The sequence below is a fragment of the Pipistrellus kuhlii genome, unplaced genomic scaffold (genome assembly GCF_014108245.1).
Source record: "Pipistrellus kuhlii isolate mPipKuh1 unplaced genomic scaffold, mPipKuh1.p scaffold_m20_p_17, whole genome shotgun sequence".
Taxonomy (NCBI): Eukaryota; Metazoa; Chordata; class Mammalia; order Chiroptera; family Vespertilionidae; genus Pipistrellus; species Pipistrellus kuhlii.
This window is the reverse complement of record NW_023425482.1, coordinates 11844612-11865055: the sequence shown is the minus strand read 5'-3', so window position 1 is coordinate 11865055 and position 20444 is coordinate 11844612.

Here is a 20444-nt window from a genome sequence, read left to right as displayed (position 1 = left end):
AAGAGAGAGGGAGAGAGAGAAGGAGAGGGAGAGATTTCCACCATGTGAGAACAGAGCAAGAGGGCACCAATCCAAATGCCAGGAAGAGAATCCTCACCTGAATCTAACTCTGATCTTGGACTTAAAACCTCCAGAACTGTGAGAAAATAAATGTCTGTTGTTTAAGCCATCCAGTCTGTGGTATTTGTTATGACAGCCTGAGTTGGCTCAGATGATGATATTTGTATTTATTGAGCATTAATGATGTACTAAACACTGTGAAGGACTTTACATAAATCATCTCATGTAATCCTTATAACATTCTTTTTAACAGTCAGGATGATGACCCCCAATTTACAGATTAGTGAATTAAGACTTGGTCAGGTTACAGAGCCAATAGTCAGCAGGGCTGGGGCGCTGATTCTCCATTTTGACTGAAATACCTTGAGATTTAAAAAAAATACTGGTGCCTGGGTTCTACTACTACTACTACTACTATTACTAACTGATGTGGAAATTTAGGCTATACTTTGGGATATTTAAATATCCACTATGTTAGAATCAGCTAGGAAATGTAAAGAAACAGATACCCAGCCTCACCTCGTACTAATTAAATCAACAATCCAGGGGCGCCTAATATTCAGTTGTAACCCATTTCCACCTGCTTCCAGGTGCCAGGAAAGCTACTTCTTCAGATTTGTTCATTTTAAATGCTTGAAGAATATCTGAGAGACATTGCTGAGAGCATATATTCTAATAGCAGACCTATATGATGGGTTGGGAATGGGACTAAAAATATAGGGTCCGAAAATGTTCAACAGGAGCATAAAGAATGAAGTCATGATTCCTTAAGAATTAACCCAGGTAATGAATGTAGAAATGAAGAATTGCAAAGAACATGACTGACTGTTGGATGTTGAAATATTTTGGTTCTCTGTGATAAAATAGTCATCAGAGAACATTTAGATATTATCTTTGGTAAGACTTTGCCCAAGAACCAAAGATTAGTCCTTGACCTTCCTTAGCACATACAGCTCAATAGAGCCAGAGATTCCACATCAAACTCAATTCAGCCATGAACAAAGACAGACTCTGGATTTGGGACATGCTGCTGGGCACATGCCTGAGAGGTCAGTTGGACCTTGTGATTTCACATCATTGATTCAAAAGAGCCAAGACAATTAAGAAACCTCTAGACTAAAGTAAAATAAAATAAAATAAAATAAAATAAAATAAAATAAAAATCCTCTGTTTTTATTATCAGTGAACCTACCACATGCAAATTTATTTCTACATCCTGAGAATAACAACGAGAAAGCAGAAGAGAAAGACATTTATTTTATTTTATTTTCTCTTTATCATTCTAGAATCTAGGTTGAGAATTATTTTTAAGGGTGAAATATTGTGTCCATTTCTGAATGCTTAAGGCCCATTTCAGTTCTTGGAGCATTGTAAATGCTCAATAAATGATTGTTGGATGAATTATCTTTCTAACCTAAAGGATCATGGGATTCATGTGCTAATGAAATGACTGAAATTGGTTAAAGTTAATCAAGGAAGTCTTTCAGAGGTGATGTTTTGGCCCAGATCTGAGGAGCCAAATCTAATCATATATCAGTGCTTCCTGGTATATTTAACCTTGTAGAAGGGAACAGGGTGCTTGCTCATTCATTTGCAGCCATAAGGTGTAATAACATCCAAGAAAGATGGACTTTCAAAGAAAGTGGCTTGTTGATGGTGGAAAAAGTGCAGAAAAATGGAAAGAGAACTTTGAGACAAAGTTCATTTTATTTCTCATGTCAGAATCATATAGATCCAAAAGTGTAATGTTTTCTCTCAATACCTACCATCTAATAATCTACCTACCTATCAATCTCTCAATCATTTATTGCTTTCTAACAATTTGAGACTACACTCTGTATCCTCTTTCATAGATTTTTTCAAATTCCTTAGAAAGGTGGATCAGGTTATAAGAAATTTAAATGGCTTGAAAAATGATTTTCATGTAGTAATTATCTAGATTAAAATGATACTGGGTTTTCTTCATGCACATAGTTAAAGTATGTTAAATGTCAAAAGTTTCTTTTCTATCAAAATCAATAAACTGGCAAGTAAGTTCCACAAACATGTCAGTCTTCAGGGGGATTTTCTCAGATTGGCAAAAGAACTCAATGGAAGAAACCACTTATTAGATGCAATTGGAAGATCCCACAAGTCATAAATCAATTTCCAACTTGCAGGAAAAAATATTACTATTCATTTATTCACTTATTTAAATTTATTTATTTAAATTCATTGAAATAACATAGGTTTCAAGTGTACAGCCCTATGATACAGGATCTGTATATTGCATTGTATTGTCACAAAACTAGCCTCAACAAATTTCAGAATATTGCCGTCATACCAGCATATTCTCTGATTACAATGCTTTGAAATCAGAAATAAACTGCAAAAAGGAAGCAAAAAAGGAAGCAAAAAATATTGCTTTTTAAATGCCTGCAACTGTTATTCCTTATTTGAGGACTGTGAAGTCTTCACCAGAGGCAGGCTTAATTGATGAGGTAGCCTTCAGAGGAATTTTCCCAGCAGGCACAGGGAATGGAGTGCTCAGAACCACACCAAAATATTGGATGTTGTTTGCTTTGGGCTAATTCAGGAAATAAAACATTTTTTTAAAAAAAATTTGCATTGGTTTCTTTCCTGAGTTATTTTTCTTTTTCTTATTTATTCAGTTTAGTAAAAAGGGAAAGAAAACTATGGGGAAAATATAAGGTAAACTGTTGGAAAGTACACTGACATCAAGTCTGATTTTTCTCCTAAAAGCTAGTTTAGTAGACCTGAAACAGGAACAGTAGGTCTGACAACTACAACAGGATTTCTCAGGACCTAGCCTGCTAGGCAAGGAAAGTACCAGGCCTCCCTGGGAAGTACTCACACAGATCCACCTGGATCATCCAGGAAACACCTGGAAATATCCCCAATCCTGAAAGGAAAATTTATGGTTGTTTTGCATGAGGGCATTTGATAAATGAACTATGCCTTTGATAAGCCAATGCCAAGCAATTCTTTATGAGGAGCCCACAAAGCCAGAGGATTGTTTGTACTGCACACACAACACAAAGCAGTTAGCTTTGGGCTTCTTCTAAGACTTCAATAGTTGGTTCATTCATTCATTCATTCATTCATTCATTCCCCACCCTAAACTCAATGATAAAAGACCTTCCACAATGCCTGTCAGCTGGAGACCAATTTCTTTGCCTCCCCCCCCTTCCCTTATCATTAAAACTCATCCAGAGCCATCCACAACCATATTCTCTATTTTCTCAACTCTCATTCTTTCCAAATGCCACCTAAACAGCTGTTATGAAGGTCACTATCTTGCCAATCCTTGTGGTCAATTATCTGAATTCTTTTCAGTCAACGGCTCATTTGACACAGTTGAGTGCTCTCTTCTGAAAACACTCCAGTTTTCAAATGCCATGAATATTCTCATGAACCTCTCACTTATATCTCCAACTTTATCTTCTCCTTTGAATTTCAGATATGCCCCCTGATTTCTCCTCTGACTGCTTTACTTGGATGTCTATTAGGAATTGCTGACATCATGTGACCAAAAGAAAACTCTTACTTCCCTCACTCTAAATCATTCCTCAGCCGATTTCTTCTATCTATATCAATGGCATTTCTGTCTACCCTGTTGCCAGACCCAGAATCTAAAAGTTAGTCTTAATTCCCAATTTTCCCCTTCACTGCCACACTATGATGGTTCTGGGTCCAGCATATATCTGGAATCCAATTTGTTTCAAAGTCTTCCCTTCCCCACTCCAGTTCAAGGAACTATCTGAATGGTTATTTACCCATTTTAAAGATAAGCAAAGCTCAGAGAGTTTGAGCCACTCATCCCATGGGCATACATGCAGATGATGGAACTAGAATTCAGATGTAGGTACATCTGTCAATCAAAGTTCAAAGGGATAGTTAACCTCTTATCTAACTTGGTCCCACCCTCAACCCCAAACTCACCTCCTTCCACTCTCTCCCTGTCATGAGCCTCATTTGTCTTCTCTCCATCTCTTCAATGGTCAAGCTCACAGCCTTCTCTGAGCCTTCCCTCCCCCTAATGCTCTCCCCAGAAATTTGCCTGCACAGGATGCTTCTCATCCCTGGAAGCTCCGTACCTCCTCTAAGATGTTCCCAGGCTCCACATGAACTAGGCCATTCCAACCATTATTCTCACCCACTTCTGAGCTTTCTGAATTCCTGCATCCATCCCTCAGGTAAGGGGCGAGGGGTGGAGGGCATTCTCTCTTCTAATACATGAAGGCGTGGCAATTTTATTTTTTTAAATATATATTTATATTGATTTCTGAGAGAAAGGGAGAGGGAGAGGGAGATGGGAGATAGAAACATCAATGATGAGAGAGAATCATTGAATGGCTGCCTCCTGCATGTCCCACACTGGGGATTGAGCCCACAATCCAGGCATGTGCTCTGACCCGGAATTGAACTGTGACCTACTGCTTCATACATCAATACCCAACCACCGAGCTGGACAAAATTTCATCTTTGAAGAGGGAAAATTATAAGCTGATCTTAAATATGCCCAACTATAGTTTTGTAACTAGTAAGGTGTCTATTTAAAGTTAATATACTTTTAGAATTTTGGTAACATTTGGGTGCTTTGTTGGAAAAAGTCTCTTCCATTGAGAACTTATTTCCAGTAAGAAAGATATAAATATAATGAGATTTTCTTACATTATTAACCACAGTGCCTTTTAACTTTTTGACCATCAGCTAAAAAATAGGCTAGGGTAAGAAACTGAGGTCTATTCCATTCTCTTTATCTTCAATAATAATGTGAATAGGAGGAAAGAGGACACTAATGAGTAATGATGGCAGAAAAATTAAATGACAAATTTTTAAAATTAATTTTCATTTTATTAGAGTCCCACTTAGTAAGAAGCAGCATCAGATAAAAATAATCCAACATTGGATTTGCATATTTGCATTCAGAATTCTAGGTTGTTCCTAATACTGGCCAATGGAAGTATGTCTGCCAAAGTGAGTTAATTGTTCAGTAACATTTTGTGATGGGAAAAAAAGTCATTTTAGCAAAATGAAAATAAGTTTTAAATCAGAAAATAATAAATCAGTGAATGAAATTATTGAGAGAGAGAGAGAGAGAGAGAGAGAGAGAGAGAGAGAGAGAGAGAGAGAGAGGAGATACCTCACCCCTGGCATTCAGGAGGCAGGAGAGAAAAGCACTTGTCACATGAATAAACATGTGTTAGCCTCCTCTGGAAACATGATCAGCTATCCTAAGAATTCAGGTGTGAGATTGGGCAGACCCAATGACCATTTTCATCCCAGGAAGACAGGTGCCTTGGAGACTAGCCATGTCCTCCGTGACAAGGCAGAGAAGCCAGGTGAAAGAGACAGTTGTTACTGTGCAGAAGCGAGAAGAGCATCCATCAGTGTGCTCCTTCCCATTTCTTTCCTATCCGTTACAGCTCACACACCCCCTGGCAATGTATCTGAGGAGCTGCAGCAGATTGGGCCTGGGCTGTGGCTGCCCGAGAGGGAGCTGCGAAGGCCTCTCTTTCTCTCTTTTTCATTACTTCTCCAAGCCTTTAAGCAATCTAAACAGAACTCATTCTAATGTGCCAGTTTTCACTGCCGGCCAAACAAAAGCAGCATTGGAGCCCGGTGATGCGGTCATGCCACCCCACTCCGCCTCGGCCGGGGCTGGGATGGGGCTGCCCTCATCAATAGCCTCCTTGTTGCCCATCTCGGCCCCCGTGGGGTGACCGGGGGACTCTGTCCTCTCAATGGGCTCACTCTCTGCCATTGTCTCCTCACATCAGTCTATAGTCTCAAGGATATAGACTGCATTACAATTAGTCATCACGCCCCGCAGTCCCCGAAACTTACTTGCCACACAGAGTTGATTGGCCTTTGTGAAAGGGACAAAGGGAGGCTTGTTGGAAGCTGGACACAAAAGGCAAACACAATGTATGGATTTCTGAATAATACAAAGGCGGGGGAAGAGCGGCAGCTACACAAATGGCCATGCTATGGAGCAGATAGGGAGCCCTTCCCCAACTATTTTCAGATTTTCAATGAAATGTGTGTGACCCGGTTCTTTAAGGTTTTTCTAGCAGGAAGGAAACATGCTGAACGAGGCAGGTAGCCCGACAGCCAAAGAGGCTCACTTCAGCCGAGAAGAATTTATCTGTGGGAGAGGCGTGGTGTGTTTATAGAGCCTGTCTTAGAAATTCTGTGTGGAACAGTAAAATCATTCCTGAGATCAGGGAATACACAGTGTGTTCAAGCGTGCATGTGTCTGAGTGTGCTTGTCTGTGAGTGTGCATGTGTGAGTGATTATATTTGTGTATGTGAGTGTGTGTCTATGTGTGAGTGTGCACCTGAGTGAGTGTGCCAGTGTGTGTGAGTGCATGTGAGGATGTATGTGTGTGCGGTGAGGCTGCATGATAGTGTGCATATGTATTTGCCCGTGTCATTATCTTTGAGTGTGTGAACATGGGTTAGCATGTGAATGCATGTTAGAGTGAGCATATGTGAGAATGTACACATGTGACTATGTGTGGATGTGTGTGTATACATAAGGGTGGTGGGGGTGCTAAGGTGTAAATATGAAGGTGTATGTAAATATGAGTATTTGTGTGTAAGAATGCATTTGCAGGTATGTTTACTTGAATGCATGAGTACATAAATGTAAGAGTATAAGAATGTTCTCTGAGACTATTGCACATGTGAGTTAATATTTATTTGTGAATATATGAGAGCATGTGGGAGTGCATGCATATGCATATGTTTGAGTGTATATATGTGGGAATGAGGGTATGTGTGTGTGTGTGAATATGTGTGGAGTGTGTGGGAGCATGTGAGAGTGTAGAGGGGACCATGCATGTATGAGTGTGTTGTGCACATGATCATGTGTGTATGAATGTGTGTGCATGCTCCTTGTCTGAGAAGTCAGTCTCAGTCCTGCCACAAGTTGGTTAAACCCTCTGAGAGGAGACATCAGCTTAAAGACAATGCAGCCTGCCAGCTCTCTGCCCCTCGTGATGTCCTCCCAGTGGGCAGCAGAATCCCAGCAGAATCCCAGAGGAGATCTGATGAAGGACAGTAGCAGTGATGACTACAAGAAGCTCTGATCTCTGATATGACCAAGCTAATTCCCTTTCATATGTGACTCCATTTCATCTCCCAAGAGTGTTTCATCAGCATCCTTTCTCTATAGGTTGTCCAGGCTCTCCCATGAACTTATACAAATCTTAATGAATACCCACTGTGGACAAGAATGGAATGAAGTTTCTCAGGAACTAGAAATCTATCTGGTTACTTCCATATTTTTATTGATATATCTACCCACCAGCCTAAATCAATACTTCTTCTTCCTTTCCCTTCCTCTCTCCCTCCCTTTTTTCTTCCCTCCCTCTCTCCCTCCCTCCCTTTTTCTTCTCTGAATATTCAGCTCAAACACAACTGTCTGCAGACAGCTTTATTACATCTCCCTTCTTTGCCACACCAACAAACCACCTCTGTACCCTTGTACTAATCCTAACAGCAAATATTTATAAAGTGCTACCCATATGAGCTTCTTTGCTTAAAATGCATTAAGAAAACATGATGTGGTTTAGAAAACACCATTGCTGTGTCTTGATTGTGGGCATAAGTACTTGGCTTTGCAGATCACATTTATCCATCAAGATTAGAAACTGGGTTTTATAAATTGTGTACTGTTTTCAAAGCACTTACTATAAATCCAGATATGCTCATCTTCCTCTTCATTTCTCATTCATGTCTGTCAGTAATTGCTCACACATCTGTTTAAGTTTCTTAGCAGGGGTCAAGGGTTGCTAGCAGCCATCCCTACTCTGGTACCTGCTCATTGTGTCACAACATGCAAGTTCACTCACTCATCCATTCCTTCATTCCTTCACCCATTTAGTTATCTCACAATATTTTAGGTATCTACTTACACAATAGGCACTGTTCTAAATTCTGGGAATGAAGCAGAAAGTCAAAAGAAAACCCTTTTCTTATGAATCTTATTTCCTAAAGGAGAGAGAGCTGAGTACTTAACCTCTCTGTGCCTTGGTTTCCTATCTGCAAAAGTGGGATTGAAATAGGATTTGCCTCTCTGTAAGTAGTCACAGTGGCAATGATATATGGGTACTCTTAACACAGATCCTGGCAAAAACCAGATGTTTAAGCATGGTGACTACTGTTACTTACATTTTTATGGCCTTGCAAGTTATATGTCTATGGAATGAAAACCCATCTATGTCATTAAATTAGTAATTTCCTAAGGTTGTGGGTTGATTTGTGCTTTTGTAAATTTAGATCCATAATGCTGACTCCTGGCCCTGATGTTTACCAGCTGTAAAGAATTGAAATGTCTTCTTAATTTCTGAATTTCCAAATTACATGGAATAATAAATGGGATATAATATTGGGTGTCCCAAAAATGCAAACACACTCTGAATGGCTATTAATTCCAATGGGTCAAATCTGAAAAGAAAGAAACATCAATTAGGGGGGGACACCCTGCATATGAAGTGCTGAGCCCAGGACCAAGTCAAACATAATTAAAGCCCTCACATAATAAAGTTGAATAAGGATGGGCCTCGGGAGCCCACAAACCTGGATTCAACATCTAGCCTTACTGTTAACTCTTAGGCTGCTCAGCTAAGTTACCTTACCCAATCTGCATCAGGTGTTTCCTCTGTAAAACTGTAATAATGTTTACCTTTTAGGAAGGTGAGATATAAAATTAACATATTTGTTAGCATTTTAATATTGATTGATCAAATGTTAATTCTCTCTCTTCACTGGCCAGCTAATCAGGGTAGCATGGATACATAAGTGAATGAATGAAAAAATTGAGTGACATGTATTTTTCAATTTCAGCTAGAAAAAAAAATTCAGCTAAATTTACCTTCCATTTTTTTTCTTACCACTCTCATAATTTCCACATCTTCATTTATTTTAGATAGATTTTTTTAAAAATTAGTCAGCCCTTGCCAAAACCGGTTTGGCTCAGTGGATAGAGCATTGGTCTGTAGATTGAAAGGTCCCAGGTTCGATTCAGGTCAAGAGCATGTATACCCTTGTTGCAGGCACATCCCCAGTAGGGGGTGTGCAAGACGCAGCTGGTTGATGTTTCTCTCTCATCGATATTTCTAGCTCTATCCCTCACTCTTCCTCTCTGTAAAAAAATCAATAAAATATATATTTTTAAAAATCAGTCATCCCCATCTTTTGTGTCAAAGGTCAACCATGACCACAGGCCCAACCCATCTCATTCTCTATTTTTAATAAAAATTCTATCATTTTGAAATAGTTAGAAAAAATAGTTAAAAAACAAACAAAGGAAGAATAATATTTTGTGGCATGTGAAAATCACATGAAATTCGGATTTCAGAATTTACAAATAAAATTTTACTGGAATACAGCCATGCTCATTCATGTATGTGTTGTCTGTGGCTGCTTTCAAGACACAAGGGCAGAGCTGAATAGTTGTGGCAGACTCTGTGGCCCATGGGACCGAAAATATTTACTACCCAGCTCTACAAGGAAAACTTTTCCAACCCCAGCTCTGGTTTGCTAATTTGACCTTTAATTCTGTTGTTGCTTCCAGTCATTCCCTTAATGAACTGAAATTTTCATTTCCAAGAAGTCGAATGTTGAACAACAGAGTTGTCCTTGTATGAATGTTATGATGCCCCACTGAAAGATTCAAGGGATGATAAAGTTAAACTTATCTATTTCCTCTGTTACATTTATTTCCTTGTGTATTACCTCTTCTGATTGAATTTTGTTCTTCCTTTCCAAGGACCAGTTCCTCTTAAACGTTATTTCTTGATTGTTTTTGTCCCTGTGGTGTTGGGATAGTTGGGAGACAAGACTAACCCAGTGTTTCCTACAGGCCGAATGAGAACCCTGACCATCTGTTGATGAATGCAGGTCCGGAATAGGAGCTTCCTCTTTGGCTTGCAAAGAGAGGGCTGGGCTGAATCTGAAATTAACTTATCTTCCTACAGGGGAAGAGAGAGGCTGCTCATCACTCAGGGATAATAAGTCACTTAGGATCATCTGCTTCTCCACCTCCTGAACCCCACTGGAAATCTCCTCTGTCCCACCTTCTGGGCCATGGGTTCCTTAACTGAAGGTACCTTGATGATCAGCACAGGGTTTCATGGAACATCTGGAATTTCACGCAAAATATGTGCAATTCTCTGAAAGAGATTGCCTGGTTTCTTAGATTAACCTATGTCTGTCTCCTCCGCCCATCAAAAAAATATTAAAATCACTGTATTCGTTATGGAAATAAAAGTGAACACGAATTCAGAGTATGTCATTTAGCTGCTCATGGTGAATGGCTTGGGGGTTGAGAAAAATGAATGAATGCCCTCCTTATTTCTGGATCATGGGAGCCAAATGTGTTACTCAAAGGGAAAGTGGGCCAATAGATAGTGTTCCCAGAAAATTGCTGACAGTCTACTGTGTATCAGAAATGGCTCCATGTCACTGCATACATGGCCTCAGGTGATCCATATGCAGCCATTGGAGCAATGGGGATGCTCAAATGCTCCTGAGTTCCTGAGGCTCAAGACAGTGCATCAGCTTGAGTCAAATCAGATAAGAAGCCTCCAACCGCACAGCTTATTTATCCAAGGCACTTCAAGCACTTATAACTGCTTTATTTCCCCTGTTTGTGTGTGGTGTGTGTGTGTGTGTGTGTGTGTGTGTGTGTGTGTGTCTTTTAAACCAGGGGAAATTGAACCCAGAGGAATTGAGCTTCCTGCATTGTCCAGGGGCAGCAGTGAGAGCCAATCAAAGGCTGATGCTCTGGTCCTGGACCTGCATTTTAATCCCCAAACGCTACTTCTTCCCCATAATGAGAGTCACCTTCCCTTTAATTAAAATTCCCTTACAAATGTAGACATTCCACTTTTACTAATAATTACTTGTAGGAGATTTTTTGCAATCAGCACTACATAAATATCCGTGCCTCCTCGGAAGACCGTAAGAATTGCAGTCTCTCCCTTCCTCTAATTTATTATTTATATACTGCCGCAGATAGACATAGCTCTTTGTGGCAATTAAGATGGGCCTTACAGTCTCCTCTTGGAGTGAGGCTGGAGACGAGCATTACTGCTTCGATCACAATTACTATTAATTGGAGAGCTCTCCCTTCTCTATAAAATATGTACTACTTGAAAGTGCGATAAACCGCCCAAGGAATATGAAGTACATGGGAGAGATGTATTCTGAGGGCTCCGGATTTAACAAGTCATTTACCCTGAAATTACTGGGGGTGGGAGAATCCTCTTAACGGGGCAAAGATGACAACTCCCGTCAGAGGGAGCTCAGGCTCCAAGCTGGAGTGACTGCCCCAAGATAAAATGATCCATGAGCTGACAGCAAATGGTGAGACCCACTGCACTGGCACTCTTATTTTTAACACAGTCGAGGACTAGCAAGGACTCCTTTGTTCCAGAAATCCCTAGGCCTAGCCCATCAGAATCAAACTTCCCATCAATTCAACATTCATTCATTGTTTTAAGACATATATCAGCTATATGTCAGATATTGTTCTTGAATCTAGGTCCTGGGTTCCCAAATGAGTGTGACATAATCCCAGCCCTACAGAAGCTGACCCTCTTGTGCAGGCAATGCTGGAAATATGAATCCATGGGATATAGTGGGAAGAGTCATTCCGGAGAGGGCTGTTGGCCACGGGAGCAAAACAAAAGAGGAATCACCATCTGCCTGAAGAAGTTGAAACTTAAACTCCTACAAGGAAAGTTGTAGGAATTGTTGGCGGAATCCATAAGGGGATGGCACTTCCAAAGGCTGGAGCATCAGGGTATATTTAGTAAAGTCAGAGTCCATTTGGGTAGATGGGGGTGGTTGGTTTGTGAGCAGAAAGCGTGACACTATAGGTTGGTTCTTTAACAACTCCAACCACGAGGACTTCCCTTCTCTCTCATTCTTATCCTATCTAATAAAAGAGTAATATGCAAATTGACCATCACTCCAACACACAATATGGCTGCCCCCATGTGGTCAAAGATGGCTGCCATAAGATAGCCAGCAGGGGAGGGCTGTTGGTTGGGATCAGGCCTGCAAGAGAGGGCAGTTGGAGTTGAGGGCAATCAAGCCTGCAGGGAGGGCAGTTGGGGCCAAACAGGTTGGCAGGGAAGCAGTTAGGCATCAATCAGGCTGGCAGGGGAGTGGTTAAGGGGTGATCAGGCTGGCAGGCAGAAGCATTTAGGGGCTATTCGGAAGGCAGGCAGATGAGCAGTTGGGAGCCAACAGTTTGGGATCGGGCCTAAATGGGCAGTTGGACATCTCTAAAGGAGTCCCAGATTGGAGAGGGTGCAAACTGGGCTGAGGGACAACCTCCTCTCCCCCTTGACCCCCTCCTGTGCACGAATGTCATGCACCAGGCCTCTAGTTGACTCCATTCTGGGGCTCTATGCAATTAACAGACTGGCATGTGAATCAGAATTCTTAGAATAGAATGGAAGAGAATTTAGCTATCCTTTCTATGATCAGTAACATTGGTTCCTGGGTTACAAATTTTATAACATATTGTTGCTTCCTAGAAATTCATGACTTGGTTTACCATCCATCTGAGGCAGAAGCACAATTCAGATGTTCTTGACCAGAACTGTGTCTGAGCACCTTAAGAGGACTTAGCAGAGTAATGAGGACTGCCCTATCCTTGGAAAGCTTTGTATGCAGGCAGACTGAGGTTCAAGTTTTAACTTTCCTGCTTCCTAACTTGTGTGAACTTGAACAAGGTCTTCCATCTCTTCAAGATTGCATTTCCATATCTGAACAATGAAGAGAATGCTACTTATCTCATGATCACTTTGTAAAGATGTGGTTGGAAAATTCTAGAAGCCTTTCTACCAACTGCACCCCTAGTATGATAGGAATTTTTATTTTGGGTCTTTGACTGGGTTTTGTCACGGGGATAGTTTCTCAACTTGGCTTCCCACTGCAATCACTTCAAAGTCATAAAAAAAAAAAAAAAATGTGCCAAGGCCCCCATACCAGAAACTGTGGTTTATTAGTTCTGGGTATAGAGAACAGCACAGAGTCAGGTGTGAAAAGCACAGCTTTAAAGGGAGCATTTAAAAAAACAACACAGATGTTGACTATTTACTTAAGATTTTAAAAAATTGATTAATAGGGAGAGAAGAGGGGAGAAAGAGAGGAAGAAAGAAACATTGATGTGAGCAAAACATCAATCAGCTGCCACCTGCATGCCCCACACTGAGGATTGAGCCTGCAACTTGAGCACGTGCCCAACCAGGAATGGAACAGGCAACTCCTCAATGTCGCTCAACCAACTGAGCCACACCAGCCAGGGCAGACAGTGATTATTTAAACTGAAATCTTACTCTCTCCCACCTTAAGAAAACCTGCCCTCCTTTTTGTTTTATTAAGATCAGTTTCCTTTAAAAATATACTAGAATATTTTCCCTTTTATATAAAATAAGCAATAGTATCTTAAATTGCAATTTAAGGTGCGTTCTGAAGTCCCTAAGTGCATATCAGAGCCACCCTACACTAGCTGGGAAACAAAACATGGAAACCCTTAGTCTACAGGTAATGTTTATGCTGCCAATTTTAAGAGAGATCTAACCACAAGAAAGTTCAGTGGTTTGTAATTGGTGCTCAGACATAAACAGATTCTGAACCACCAGAGATGGAAGCTCACCCTGATCACCAAAGTTATTAGGCGTCTGGGTGAAGTAAAGAAGTGCAGAAAACAAACTGATTTGGTGCCAGGCACTATGCTTATTATTTGATCAATGGGTAGATGTTACCAATGATCCTCCCATATCTCATTCAGTTCAAACCTCTCGACAGCTCCTGAGATAGCGGCAGTGATCCCATTCTGCACACGATCAAACGGAGGTTCTGAGCATATAGGGAATTGGCCCAGGGCCATATAGGGAGTGCACATTATAATCCAGGATTCATTACCCCTGATTTCCAAGCCCATAACTGCTATGTTTCATTCAAATCCATTTTCTCTGAGCTGTGAGGACATGGATTGGAGGAGGATAAGAGCCTCAGTGTGTGGACTTCTTTTTAAAGGTCTGCCTGCCAAGCCAATGATGCTGTATGCTCAGGTGCCTAAACATCTCCTTTAAATTATCCTGGTAGGGTAATAGGATAGGAAATGAAAGAATTATCTGAAATCAAAATTAAGCCCAATAATGCAAGTCAAGTTCATTTCTCACGAACATAAAATCAATGGACATCTGGTGCCTGTGCCACGTAGAACATGTGCCCTCCAAGGTCACTGCGGCAGCAAAAGAGAAACTGTGATAGAGATTTTGTAGATCTGGCAAGAGGTCATTGTCATCAACTTTAAGGTCCCCCAGGAAGTACCCGTGAGCCAAGGAAGAGGAATAGGCAGAGCACACACACAGCATTCAGGCTCTGTAACAGAGCTTACACCCCTCGATGGCTGGGCCCTAGACACCCTCTCATCCCATGGATGTCAAATCTAAATTCTCTATAAAAATCTAAAACGAACAAAATAACAAAGTACCACAAATGAATGACCTGAACAACAGAGATGCCTTCTCCACAGTCCTGGAGGCTTAAAGCCTCAAGTTAAGGGGCTTTAAAGGGCAGGGCCATTTTCCTCTGAGACTCTGGATGGAGTCTTACCTTGATTGTACCAAACCTTTGGTGGTGAACCCCCAATTCTTGGTGCTCCTGGGCTTGAGCCTGCATCACTTCATTCTTTGTTTCCATTACCACATGGTTGTCTTCACATGGCCTTTCCTCTGGGTGCGTTTGTCCAAATCCCCCTACTGTATAAAGGCATCACCTTATGACCTCATTGTACCTTGATTAAATGTGCAATGACCCTGTTTCCAAATAAGGTGGTATTTGAAGGTATTAGGGGACTTCAGCATATCTCATTGTGGGAGACAGAAATCAACCCAGAACACCAGCTTTCCTGAACACTGGCATCTCTGGGTTTTAAGGTATACTAATTAGCATGGAGTGTGAATTTAAAAACATAAAAGTCATAATGGTGTTGGGGAAAGACATTTTGTGTGTGTATCCCATGACTGCCCCATATCTCACTGCCACATAGTCAGCTGAGAGCTCAACCCTCCTCCAACTCCAGTATCAATAGGCTTAGATGAGTAAGAATAAATAAATAAATAAATAAGTAAATAAATAAATAAATAGTGGAAGGAAATCTAGGGATCCGTATGATGTAAATATAATTTTTTTTTTAAATCCCCTCTTTGTACATATTGGCTGTTTTTACCTCTAGATTTTCTATAATGAAAAAGCACTGTTTGAGAATTTCAAACATCAGTAACTATTTTTTGCCTTCACCATACTATTTCTCATACCTGATATTCATTCGATAGATTGATGAAGACTCATGTCTTGTTTCTGACCCTCTACTCTCTTAATTGATCCTCCATTATGCATGGTCATTTCATAACACCCAGGGGTCTGCCAAAGTTTATAAGCAGAAAATGTATTGGCTGTTTTTGCCCATCACATTTAGATTTTCAGCTTTCCTTAAGCTACTTACTGAGTGGCCTCAGGCACATTGCTGGACCCTGAACTCAGGGCCTTTCTGACCCACAGAAAGCATTCAGACACTACCTTTGGATGGCTTGATGTTAGAAGAGAAGTTGTGTGCTTTTAATTTAGATGAGGGCCTTTGAAAAATGTGAAGCTTTATATAGGCTCAAACAAGATGATCAGTTTTCATAGATAAAAACAAAAGTATATAGCACATCTCTAGTTACTAGTATCATTGAGGGCACGCTCATAATCATTTACCTGAAAATCTGAATAATATGAAATGATATGAAAATTTTAAAAATCAAAATAAGCCCTGATATAAATAGCTTACTTTCTAACAAAATAAAGGGGGAAAAATGAACCCAGCCAGGATTCTGTGCCCTGAATCAGGGACTGGGAGCAGAGATGGGACCTTGGAGGAAGCCTGCTTCTCTCTTTGAACTGTCAAGTGTTTGTCTTTATAAAACAAACAATAGCTTCTCTACCTTGTCAGCTGCCTTCACTGCATTCTCACCTTTAATAGGATTGAACAAGCCACTCTGCAGTCCCACTTCCTACCTGGAGATTTTCTGTCTCAGGGGACACCCTCATGGCCCAGAACACAAAATGCCTCTTGGCACTGTCCTTGGACTGCATCTGAATTGCCCCTGACAGTAAAATTTGCATATCTCACCCTGGCTGCTCCATCCACACCCACACATGCCCCTGGGCCCTGGAGTCTGCTATGGGCTCCTGCAGCCAGGGTGTTGTTACCTGGCTGGAAGGGGTCTTACAATAAATAGAGCCGGTTTCCTGGGAGGTGACTATGCCTAGTGCCTGAGATTAAAAATGACATTTAAAGGTAAATTTACCATTGAAGAGCAGCTGGTGGAAGTTTATCTCCCAACAATCTACAGCTTTTTCTGCAGCACTGCCTGGGATAAGACCAGAACCCCCACCTAACCCAATTGACTTTATGTTTATGTTTTAAAGTGGACAAGGAGGGAAGAAATCAGAGGTGAGGTCCCCCACCACTTGGGGGAACCTCTCATCGTATTAATAATGGCCCTATTTGGACCCTGATGCCTGGTGCTTTTTTGGAGCTGAGAGACATATGTATACACAGTGTACATATACACAGACCTTCTAACATGAACAGACAGAATCAGACACGCCCAGTGCACACCTGACTAATGTGCACACAAGCGCAAATAACACACCCTACTCCGTGCATGTGTATACACAGGTGTGAATATGAACACGACCGGGCTTGTGCTTACACACTTGTAACAGTAGGAGTAGTGTTGAGGAATAATACCTATGGACACTGGGCTTGCGGCTGCTGGGTACCAATGCTGGCTTCCCTAAGAGGTGTGATCTTGGGCAACTCATTCCACACTGTTAAAGGAGAACAACCCCTTCCAGGCCCATCTTATGCTAAGTGGAATAAGATAAATTCAGAAAGATACATTCTGTATGGTCTCCTTTATATATGAAATCTAAAATAGTTTAACTCATGGAAGCAGAGAATGATGGTTGCCAAGGGCTTGGGAGAGAAGTATTACGTATTATGCAAGGTAAATAATTTCTGAAGATCTGCACAGCATAGTGCCTATGTAATGCTGTATTATATAGAAAATTGACATTTTCTAAGAAGGCAGATCATATATGAAGTGTTCACATAATAATAATAATAATAATAATAATAATAATAATAATAATGGGGCTGGGAGGAAAGTGTGGCCTTGATGGTGGCGATGGGCTCCCGGGTATACACATACCTTATATCCCTAAACTCATCAAGTTATATACATTAAATAAGCAAAGTTTTTAAGATGTCAATCACAGCTTCATAAAGTATTTTTTTAAATAAAAAATGAGAATAATAATCATATCTAGCCTGTAGTTTTCTTTTGTGGTGTAAACAAAAAAAGAAATGGAAAGTTCTTAGAACTCCAGAAACACGCATTCACGTTGTCAACATCAGCACCATCGCTATTATCTTTGTTGTCGTCATCGTCATCATCATCATCATCATCATCACCCCACAGTCCCATCTGAGGACAAAAGACAGAGAGCGATTCCCCGAGCTATTTGTTCCTCTGCCCCTTCCTGCCAGGAACACTCTCCAAGAGAAACTGCAAATCTCTCTCGACAGGCTGACACACTGCAGGCAGGTAGAATCCCTGAACAATCATAGCCAAGCGTCTGTCTGCACCTCCAGCTCAAACACAGAGTAAGTACAGCAAAACCACAACTACAAGGACAAAGGCCTCCCCTGTATCTACAAGTGAGCTTACTGATCGCAAAGCTTCTTTACAACCCAGAGTCTGGGAGAAATGGCACATCACAAAGCCACATCACAAAGCCACCTTCATGCTGAACGCGAAAGATATAGGAATGGAGCCCTGGCCTCGGCAGGGCACATACTAGTGAGGGTGGCAGGATTGTGAACTGACCAGGAGAGTGGGGTGGGGTGAATGCTGGCAGGAATTAAACACAGGAGTTATTAGAACTTTAGAAACAGGGCATGTTAACTAATGAGGGACAGGAGCCCGGGAGGGTCCCTGAGGAGGGCTTTTACAGAAGCCGAGACAGACTAGCTAGTTTGAGGAATTGGATGGTCACATGATGAGTGACTGGGAAGACATCCCTGGCGTGCTTGGGTGTGGCTGCAGCTCCGGGCTTGCAGATAGGGACGGCTCCACACGAAACTGGAAGGCAGGCCAGGGAGAGTCTTGTCTTTTCACTGCTCCTGCTTGGTAAATCAGGGGCTGTGTGCAAGGCGACAAAGTGAAAAGTAACCTTCAAAGTTGTCCTTGATGTCTTCAACCCAGCAGCAGCCATTCTATCTTCAAAACTCATTTTTTCTAGGCTTCCCCTGACACCATGCTATGGTGACTTTTCTGCGAAACCACGTGCACATGTCTTCATCCAGCTATGGAACATGTGTCTTGCAGTCCCAAAGTGAGATCCAGAGAACACTGTTCAAGCTCGAAAACTTGCATTGAATGGAAAGAATCAGATCATTTTCAAATGGCCAATTGCTATGTTTGGGGAGGTATCTAATTTGCTCCTTCACTTTTTAAACTAAAAACACCCTAAAGTGTAGTTTACATGCCACCCGGTTATGAAGCACCTTCACAGTGTGAGGAGTGACCTAGCTCTTCTCTCCGCAGGGCAGCTGTGGGCCTCCTCTGGCTGGTTAACAGAGTTAAGGGCACCTGGCTGGGAGCATGGAGAGCCTGCTTCCCTCCCACCACCTGAAGGAGGGCAGGCCTTCTCCTACAATTGTGGCCTTCACAATTGTGAATTCAAGTAACCCAGTTACATAAGGTGGCATTTGTGACTGCCCATTGTTCTGGCCAGCGCTCTCTGCTCTCGTCCACTCTGGGCGCCAGTCCCTGAATGCACACCCATGCAGGGACCACGCGGCACCCCACATTCTTTTTTTCCCCGCTGATGAAATGGGTCTTTACATCGGCCAGTTATTTACAAATATCCCAGTGTCCTCCTCCACAGCATGCCACAATGGGTTCTAACTTGCTAAAATTAGACAGCAGGAAAACAGGGGAAGAAAGGTAGACTGAGGCACTTCCATGGGGGCTCTGCAAATAACAGAGGTAAGAGGGAGCTTGCAAGAGAGTCTCTTGTCACTGGTGTGGATAGAACCCTCTGTGTCACTATATGGCTGATTGTATGATGTCACCTTACACCCAGTTCTAATGAAAAGATCCAATTGCCACTGTGTCTCAGGTTGCTGTTTTACCTTAAATTTTTTTTTTTTTTTTTTTTTTTTTTTTTAGTGAAAAACTGATGACTTTTAAGATATATGTTTATTTGAAAAAGCATTCTAGAATAAAAAAAAAATAATAATGAAATAACAGCCCTAGCTGGCTTGACTCAGTGGAGAGAGCATCAGTCTGTGGACTAAAGGGTCCTGGGTTCAATTCTGGCCTAGGGCATATGCCTGGATTGCAGCTCGATCCCCAGTTGGGGGGCAGGGGAGGGAAGGAGGATGTGCAGGAGGCAGTCAGTCAATGATTCTCTATAATCATTGATGTTTCTATCTCTTTCTCCTCTCTTCCTCTCTGAAATCAATAAAGAAATATATTTTAAAAACACACGCACAAAGAAAAATAACAGGCCATAAGTACAATGTCTCATGTTCCATGTCCTTCAGAAAAAATATTTTTAAGGAGTAATACACACTCAAGACAGGAGGGTAGAATGTTTGTAGATTTCTACCTTTGGCTCCTGGGCAAGGCTTGAAATGTACAGATGCTGGTAACAAGGCTTTGGTGAATTCTGGCTTTGTCTACCTGGGGCTGATGGTTCAGCCGTTTAAATGCGTAGGCAGTCCTGTTACTCAGTGGACCCTCTGTGAGCAGTCCACTTGGAAGTCAGCAGTCTCAATGACCGGTTGGCAGTGGTTTCCACACCTGTACAAGTGTCCCAGCTGAGTCAATGGCTCTCCTAGCTTCCAAGTGTGGCTCACCTTTTGGTTTGCCTAACCATTTCCTTGGGAACTGGTCCTGAAGCCAGGTCTACTGCAGGCATTGTTCATCAGGCCCACAGATCCAGGATGATGTGTTGATCTGATCTAGTACAGAACCTGGCCTGAGTTGCACAACCTGAGAGCTGGGTTAATGGCAATTGTGTCTTATCTCCTTTTCCCTGGAGTTTATTCATTCATTAATCCACCCAGGCAAAGATCTCATGTACAGATAACATGTACTGAGTGATCATAGTGTGTTAGGCAGTAAATCAAATGCTTTATGAGTATTCTATCATTTAATCCTGTGTATTCTATCATTTAATCATCCCAACAACCCTCTTACTGTCTCCATTTTATAGATGAAGACAGT